This window comes from Salmo trutta, chromosome 30 (genome assembly GCF_901001165.1).
Source record: "Salmo trutta chromosome 30, fSalTru1.1, whole genome shotgun sequence".
Lineage (NCBI taxonomy): Eukaryota > Metazoa > Chordata > Actinopteri > Salmoniformes > Salmonidae > Salmo > Salmo trutta.
This window is the reverse complement of record NC_042986.1, coordinates 14,802,095-14,810,183: the sequence shown is the minus strand read 5'-3', so window position 1 is coordinate 14,810,183 and position 8,089 is coordinate 14,802,095.

Genomic DNA, 8,089 nt, shown 5'->3' with positions numbered 1-8,089 from the left:
TAAAGAGGTTCTCTGACCAATTATCCGCCACCCCCCTCATGACCTGGTAAAATAGACTGACTCTCGATATGTTATTGGCAAAGGAGGATGGTGTAGGTAGAATGATTAGGTTCATTGCTGTACGTACATTCCTGATAACACAGCCCATGTTTGGGAAATGGAAAAGTGTTGTAGGAACTGTATTATGGCCTGCCTTCACCGGTATGAGTGTGTTTGTGTTGTGTGGTTGTTGTTTGGTCCCGTGTGCGAGAGGTCTTATTTCCAGGATTCTGGAGAGATTGATAACGGAGCAGATGGGCAACTGGAATGATGCCTTTGATGGAAGTGACCCCGGAGGACACTGAATCCAGCTATGGGCAATGATCCTTGGTTTACTGTTGAGGAAGCAGAACCTACTTACATATTCTTGTGAGACGTGAAGAGGGGGACTCACAAAATTTGCCTCTTGCAAATTTTGCCCTTGTTTTCCTATTCATATATATAATTGTCACATCTCTTAGGAGACGTGAAGAGGGGGATTTGTTATAAATATATTTGATAAGCTGGTCTATTGCGCAACACTTATCTGCTGATACAAAAGACACATTCTGTGTTGAACTGATACTAGCTATACACGCACACCCAGAAACAGATTGGCCGAATTAGACCTTACACAGCACTGATAAAACAGGAAATGACCTGATCACAGGGGTCAACGTCCAGTCTCGCAATAATATCTTGTGACTACAGAGATACACAGACAAGGACTCAGCACAAAGTACACACACACACACAAACCCATCCCAGAGGGCTGGGTCAGCGGAACAAAGAACACACTCATGGACCAATGGGGAGTCGATCCCGACCCGAGACCAGATCGTCACTCCACTCATCGACCAGTCAGGAGGACGAATCTACAAGACTCAACATACGTCATTACATTACAATCATGTTGTATAAAATAGATGCACACTATGTGTAGGCGCTCGCTTCCGCTAGTTCCATAAGAGCTAAAAGAACGAGTCCGTGCACGTTTTGCCAAATATCTTTGTCTCTTAATAAAGCTGCCTTACGATAATTGAATCCACCCGGTCCAGCGTCTTGACTTGGTCTCCTTCTCAAGTAACTGATCATCAACAGTTGTTTTTCCGCAACTGTTGCTCTAATTCACTGTTACATCGTGGAATTTCTGAAAGTAACCATAATAAAAATAAAAAAAGCCACGGCCCGGTTTTCCATTACCGTTCTCCTAGCAACAGGATATTGTGCTGGCAGCACGATCACCGATAAGAGTACCCCTGCAAAGACATGCTAAACTTTGGGAATATCAACATCAAAAAATGGCACTCTAATGCAGTACAACTGTTTTTCACAGCACTGCAACCACCTTTGATGGATCATTTCACTTATTTCACTTTTAATATTGTACTATTTATACCAGCATTTATTTGGAAAGTTTACACAAATACTGGTATGTTGAACGATAGTGTGTAACCTATATTTAAGGAAACACTTTTAATGAAATAGAAATATGTGTTATTTGAATTACTCAATAGAGTCTGCAAAATGTTTATGGATGGGTCTCTTATGCTGGGCAACGGGTTTAATACAGAGTGCTGGTGACTCCTTACTCCACCCACTCCATTCACTGCAATGCAATCAAATCAAATTTGATTTGTCACATGCACCGAATACAACAGGTGTAGACCTTACAGTGAAATGCTTACTTACAAGCCCTTAACCAACAATGCATTTTTAAGAAAAATAAGTGTTAAGTAAAAAATAGAAATAAAAGTAACTAATAATTAAAGAGCAGCAGTAAAATAATAGTAGCAGGGCTATATACAGGGGGTACTGGTTCAGAGTCAATGTGCGGGGGCACCGGTTAGTCGAGGTAATTGAGGTAATATTTACATGTACACTACCGTTCAAAAGTTTGGCGTCACTTAGAAATGTCCTTGTTTTTGTAAGAAAAGCCATTTTTTTGTCCATTCAAATAACATCAAATTGATCAGAAATACAGTGTTGTAACGGTCGTCTGTGGAAGAAGGAGTAGACCAAAGCGCAGTGTGGTACGTGTTCATGATGTTTATTTTAACTTGAACACTGAATCAAAAAAACAAAGTGGAACAAAACGCAACAGCTCTGTCATGTGAACACACCAAACAGAAAACAACTACCCACACCAACCCTGTGGGAAAAGGCTACCTAAGTATGGTTCCCAATCAGAGACAACAATAGACAGCTGTCCCTGATTGAGAACCATACCCAGCCAAAACAAAGAAATACCAAAACATAGAAAAAGGAACATAGAATGCCCACCCTAGTCACACCCTGGCCTAACCAAAATAGAGAATAAAACCTCTCTATGGCCAGGGCGTGACAAGTGTAGACATTGTTAATGTTGTAAATTACTATTGTTGCTGGAAACTGATGATTTTTTAATGAAATATATACATAGGTGTACAGAGGCCCATTATCAGCAACCATCACTCCTGTGTTCCAATGGCACGTTGTGTTAGCTAATCCAAGTTTATCATTTTAAAAGGCTAATTGATTATTAGATAACTCTTTTGCAATTATGTTAACACAGCTGAAAACTGTTCTGATTTAACCTCCTGGGCAAGGTGGGACGTTTGCGTCCCACCTAGTCAACAGCCAGTGGAATCGCGTGGCGCGAAATACAAATACCTCAAAAATGCTATAACTTCAATTTCTCAAACATATGACTATTTTACACCATTTTAAAGACAAGACTCTCGTTAATCTAACCACATTGTCCGATTTCAAAAAGGCTTTACAGCGAAAGCAAAACATTAGATTATGTCAGGAGAGTACCCTGCCAAAATAATCACACAGCCATTTTCAAAGCAAGCATATATGTCACAAAAACCAAAACCACAGCTAAATGCAGCACTAACCATTGATGATCTTCATCAAATGACACTCCTAGGACATTATGCTATACAATACATGCATGTTTTGTTCAATCAAGTTCATATTTATATCAAAAAACAGCTTTTTACATTAGCATGTGATGTTCAGAACTAGCATACCCACCGCAAACTTCCGGTGAATTTACTAAATTACTCACGATTAACGTTCACAAAATACATAACAATTATTTTAAGAATTATAGATACAGAACTCCTTTATGCAATCGCGGTGTCAGATTTTAAAATAGCTTTTTTCCGTCAAAGCACATTTTGCAATATTCTGAGTACATAGCCCGGCCATCACGGCTAGCTAATTTGACACCCACCAAGTTTGGCCCTCACCAAACTCAGATTTACTATAAGAAAAATTGGATTACCTTTGCTGTTCTTCATCAGAATACACTCCCAGGACTTCTACTTCAACAACAAATGTTGTTTTGGTTCCAAATAATCCATAGTTATATCCAAATAGCTCCGTTTTGTTTGTGCGTTCAGGTCAGTATCCGAAGGGTGACGCGCAAGCGCATTTCGTGACAAAAAATGTCAAAATATTCCATTACCGCACTTCGAATCATGTCAAACGCTGTTTAAAATAAATGTTTATGCTATTTTTCTCGTAAAATAGCGATAATATTCCAACCGGGCGACGTTGTATTCATTCAAGGAGAGAAAGCAAAACATGGAGAATTCACATGAACGCGCATCTCCAGTGTCACTGTTCTCAGCCTGACCACTCAAAATCTCCTGCTGTTTTTTGCCCAGAGACTGGAGAGACGTCATTCCACTTTCTGGCACCTTCTGAGAGCCAATGGAAGCCTTAGAAAATGTCACATTACAGCAGAGATGCTGTATTTTTGATAGAGATGCCACAGAAGGACAACAAATTGTCAGACAGGGCACTTCCTGTATGGAATCTTCTCAGGTTTTGGCCTGCCATATGAGTTCTGTTATACTCACAGACACCATTCAAACAGTTTTAGAAACTTTAGAGTGTTTTCTATCCAAATCTACTAATTACATGCATATTCTCGTTTCTGGGCAAGAGTAGTAACCAGTTTAAATCGGGTACGTTTTTTATCCGGTCGTGCAAATACTGCCCCCTAGCCCCAACAGGTTAAGAAGCAATAAAACTGGCCTTTTTTAGGCTAGTTGAGCATCTGAAGCATCAGCATTTGTGGGTTCGATTACAGGCTCAAAATGGCCAGAAAGAAAGAACTTTCTTCTGAAACTCGTCAGTCTATTCTTGTTCTGAGAAAAGAAGGCTAGTCCATGCGAGAAATTGCCAAGAAACTGAAGGTCTCATACAACGCCGTGTAATACTCCCTTCACAGAACATCATAAACTGGCTCTAACCAGAATAGAAAGAGGAATGGGAGGTCCCAGTGCACAACTGAGCAAGAGGACAAGTACATTAGAGTGTCTAGTTTGAGAAACAGACACCTCACAAGTGCTCAACTGGCAGTTTCATTAAACAGTACCCTCAAAACACCAGTCTCAACGTCAACATTGAAGAGGCGACTCCGGGATGCTGGCCTTCTAGGCATATGGTTAGTTTTGGAGGGGGACTGTGTAGTCCATACCCAGCAGCACTTCATTCTCCACCCCCTCCATAGACCCCAGTGCAATAAACTGTAATAGACTATACATTAAATCAAATCCATTTTTATTGGTCACATACACATATTTAGCTGATCGTATTGTGGGTGTAGTGAAATGCTTGTGTTTCTAGCTCCAACAGTGGAGTATTGGAGAACGAAGTGCTGCTGGGCATGTACTACACAGTCCCCCTCCAAAACTAACCAATTAACCACTAATGAGTATTTTCCACCCCACTTTAGCTGAGACAGGTAGAAACGTTCTCTCAACAAAGCATTGCATTGGGGTCTATGGAGGGGCTGGAGAACTAAGTGCTACTGGATATGTACAAGACCATTTTTTTGTACCCTTCCCACAATCCTGTCTTGAGCTCTACCGACAATTCCTTCGACCTCATGGTTTGGTTTTTGCTCTGACATGTCCTTTCAACTGTGGGACCTTATATAGACAGGTGTGTGCCTTTCCAAATCATGTCCAATCAATTGAATTGACCACAGGTGGATGCTGGTCAAGTTGTAGAAACATCTCAAGGATGATCAATGGAAACAGGATGCACCTGAGCTCAATTTCGAGTCTCATAGCAAACCATCTGAATACTTATGTAAATGTATATTTCAGTTTAAATTTGTTATAAATGTGCAAACATTTCTAAAAAACTGTTTTTGCTTTGTCATTATGGGGTACTGTGTGTAGATTAGGGGGGGGGAACGATTTAATCCATAGAAAAAGGCTGTAATGTAACAAAATGTGGAAAAAAGTCAAGGGGTCTAAATACTTTCTGAATGCACTGTATTTGGTTGGTAGAGATCCTACAGAGTACTGCCCACCCACTTTAGCTGAGACAGGTAGACATGTTCTATCTACAAGACAATATGTGTCCCATGTATAGTCTATTACAGTGTATTGCATTGGGGGTTCTATTTTGAAGGTTTCCTCAAAGAATACGAAAGTGACGTCACTGCTGGCAGAATACTTTTATTTTGTATTTATTTAACCTTTATTTAACTATGCAAGTCAGTTACGAACAAATTCTTATTTACAATGACGGCCTACCAAAGGGCAAAAGGCCTCCTGCCGGGACGGAGGCTAGGATTAAAAAAATAATAAAAATATAGGACAAAACACACATCACGACAAGAGAGACACCACAACACTACATAAGGAGAGACCTAAGACAGCAACATAGCAAGGCAGCAACACATGACAACACAGCATGGTAGCAACACAATATGACAACAACATGGTAGCAGCACAACATGTTAGCAGCGCAAAACATGGTACAAACATTATTGGGCACAGACAACAGCACAAAGGGCAAGAAGGTAGAGACAACAATACATCACATGAAGCAGCCACAACAGTCAGTAACAGTGTCCCATAGTCCATGAGTGTCCATGGCATGATTGAGTCGGACATAAATGGAGATAGAACTGTCCAGTTTTAGTGGTTTTTTTGCAGCTCGTTCTAACTGAAAAAAGGAGCGACCCAGGGATGTGCTTTGTGGACCTTTAACAGAATGTGAGTAGCAGAACGGGTGTTGTATGTGGAGGATAAGGGTTGCAGTAGGTATCTCAGATAAGGGGGAGTGAGGCCTAAGAGGGTTTATAATTAAGAATCAACCAGTGGGTCTTCAAATCAAATCAAATTTTATTGGTCACATACACGTGGTTAGCAGATGTTAATGCAGTAATATCTAACAAGTAATCTAACAATTTCACAACAACTACCTTATAAACACAAGTGTAAAGGAATGAATAAGAATATGTACATATAAATATATGGGTGAGCGATGGCCGAACGGCATAGGCAAGATGCAGTAGATGGTATAGAGTACAGTATGAGATGAGTAATGTAGGGTATGTAAACATTATATAAAGTGGCATTGTTTAAAGTGACTAGTGATACATTTATTGCATCCAATTTTTAATTGTTAAGTGGCTAGAGATTTGAGTCAGTATGTTGGCAGCAGCCATTCAATGTTAGTGATGGCTGTTTCAGGGGCGGAAATCCCGGGGGGGACGGGGGGGACACGACCCCCCCATCCTGGGAAAAATATGATTTGTCCCCCCCAATATATCACTGAAACATAACTATGTAATTTAAATAATATTAATAATACGCAATGAAAGCAATTGTGCTGATTATAGACACTTAATAGCGCGTTTTTAAGTTTCAAAAGATTGCAACCCCCCCACCCTTTGCCTCACAATGGTTTGATCCACTGCCAGTTCCTTAGCTTGCTACGTAACTGACGTGAGGTTAATCCAGTCAATCGCGCACACACACTAGCTGAATATGCAGAGCTAGCGCGCAAATATTAACTATTAAGCTAGCTAGTACCTATTCCATTTATGTGGCGTCGTCAAAGATGGAATCAGCATGCAGATGATGTAAGTTAGTGCTTCAAAGTCCCTGTGATAAGGTTAGCGATAAACGGAAATCCAAACTGAACAGAACTACACTCTCTTCTACCATTGTCTTAAATATATTTAATGGTCTCGTTGCAAAAGCTAAATTGTCGCAAGTGAACTTTTATTTATTTATTTTATTTCACCTTTACTTAACCCGGGTAGCAAAGATTATAGCAAACACCACTGAAACTGAATTGGTGCTCGCTAGCTTTGCAAATTCAGCTATTGTTGGAAGCCAGCCAATATGAAACAAACTATTAAAATTACAAAAGGTTGCAGCATATGTTGTGTAAATGGTGAACTCATACAGCTGTCAACTCGTGTCATTTTAATCCGTTTCACATTTGCTAGCTACCTTTTAGATTGAAGCCCAAATAGAATGATTGAAGATGATAGAAGCCCATCTCCTACTGTAAATAACCTACACACTGTGTGTGTAGCCAGCCAGCCAGCCAGGTAGAAAAATGGCAGAAAAATAAAAGACGGACATCAGAGTATTTTTCAATACACCAAAACGCATAGTAAGAACCCTAGTAGCCTAATATCTCAAAGACTAGTTGATAAAATGTTCATAAGAAATAAATGAAATTCTAATGGAAATGTTTCACAATGATGTCATTAGGCAGAGCAGGCAACAGATGGCACACAGACAGCAGAGTTGGGGACAGATATACAGGGACAGACTGGCAGAGACAGGGAGTCTCAGGTAAGTTTGTTGAGTCTTTGTTTGGCAACATTATGAAAGGTTCTCCCTTTTTTTGACTTGTAAAATAGGAACATAATTGGAAAATGCCATGGATACCCCCACTCTCAACTTAAACTGGTGACTGAACTAAGATTTGTTAAAGGCAATGGTATTGCTGTTGTGATTAGTTGTGTAGTTTTGGGTACCGGTAGTTAGGAGTACGGCAAACACCTTATTTCTTTGGTTCCTCAATATACATTTGCCATATTACAATGTAGGCTATGTGTTACAGCACTACTTTTGGTGTCCCCCTCAGGAATTGCTCTTGAGAAAATTTCATGTAATTGTCCCCTCCAAAGTTGATATCAGATTTTCGCCAATGGGCTGTTTAACAGTCTGATGGCCTTAAGATAGAAGCTGTTTTTCAGTCTCTCGGTCCCAGCTTTGATGCACCTGTACTGACCTCGCCTTCTGCATGATAG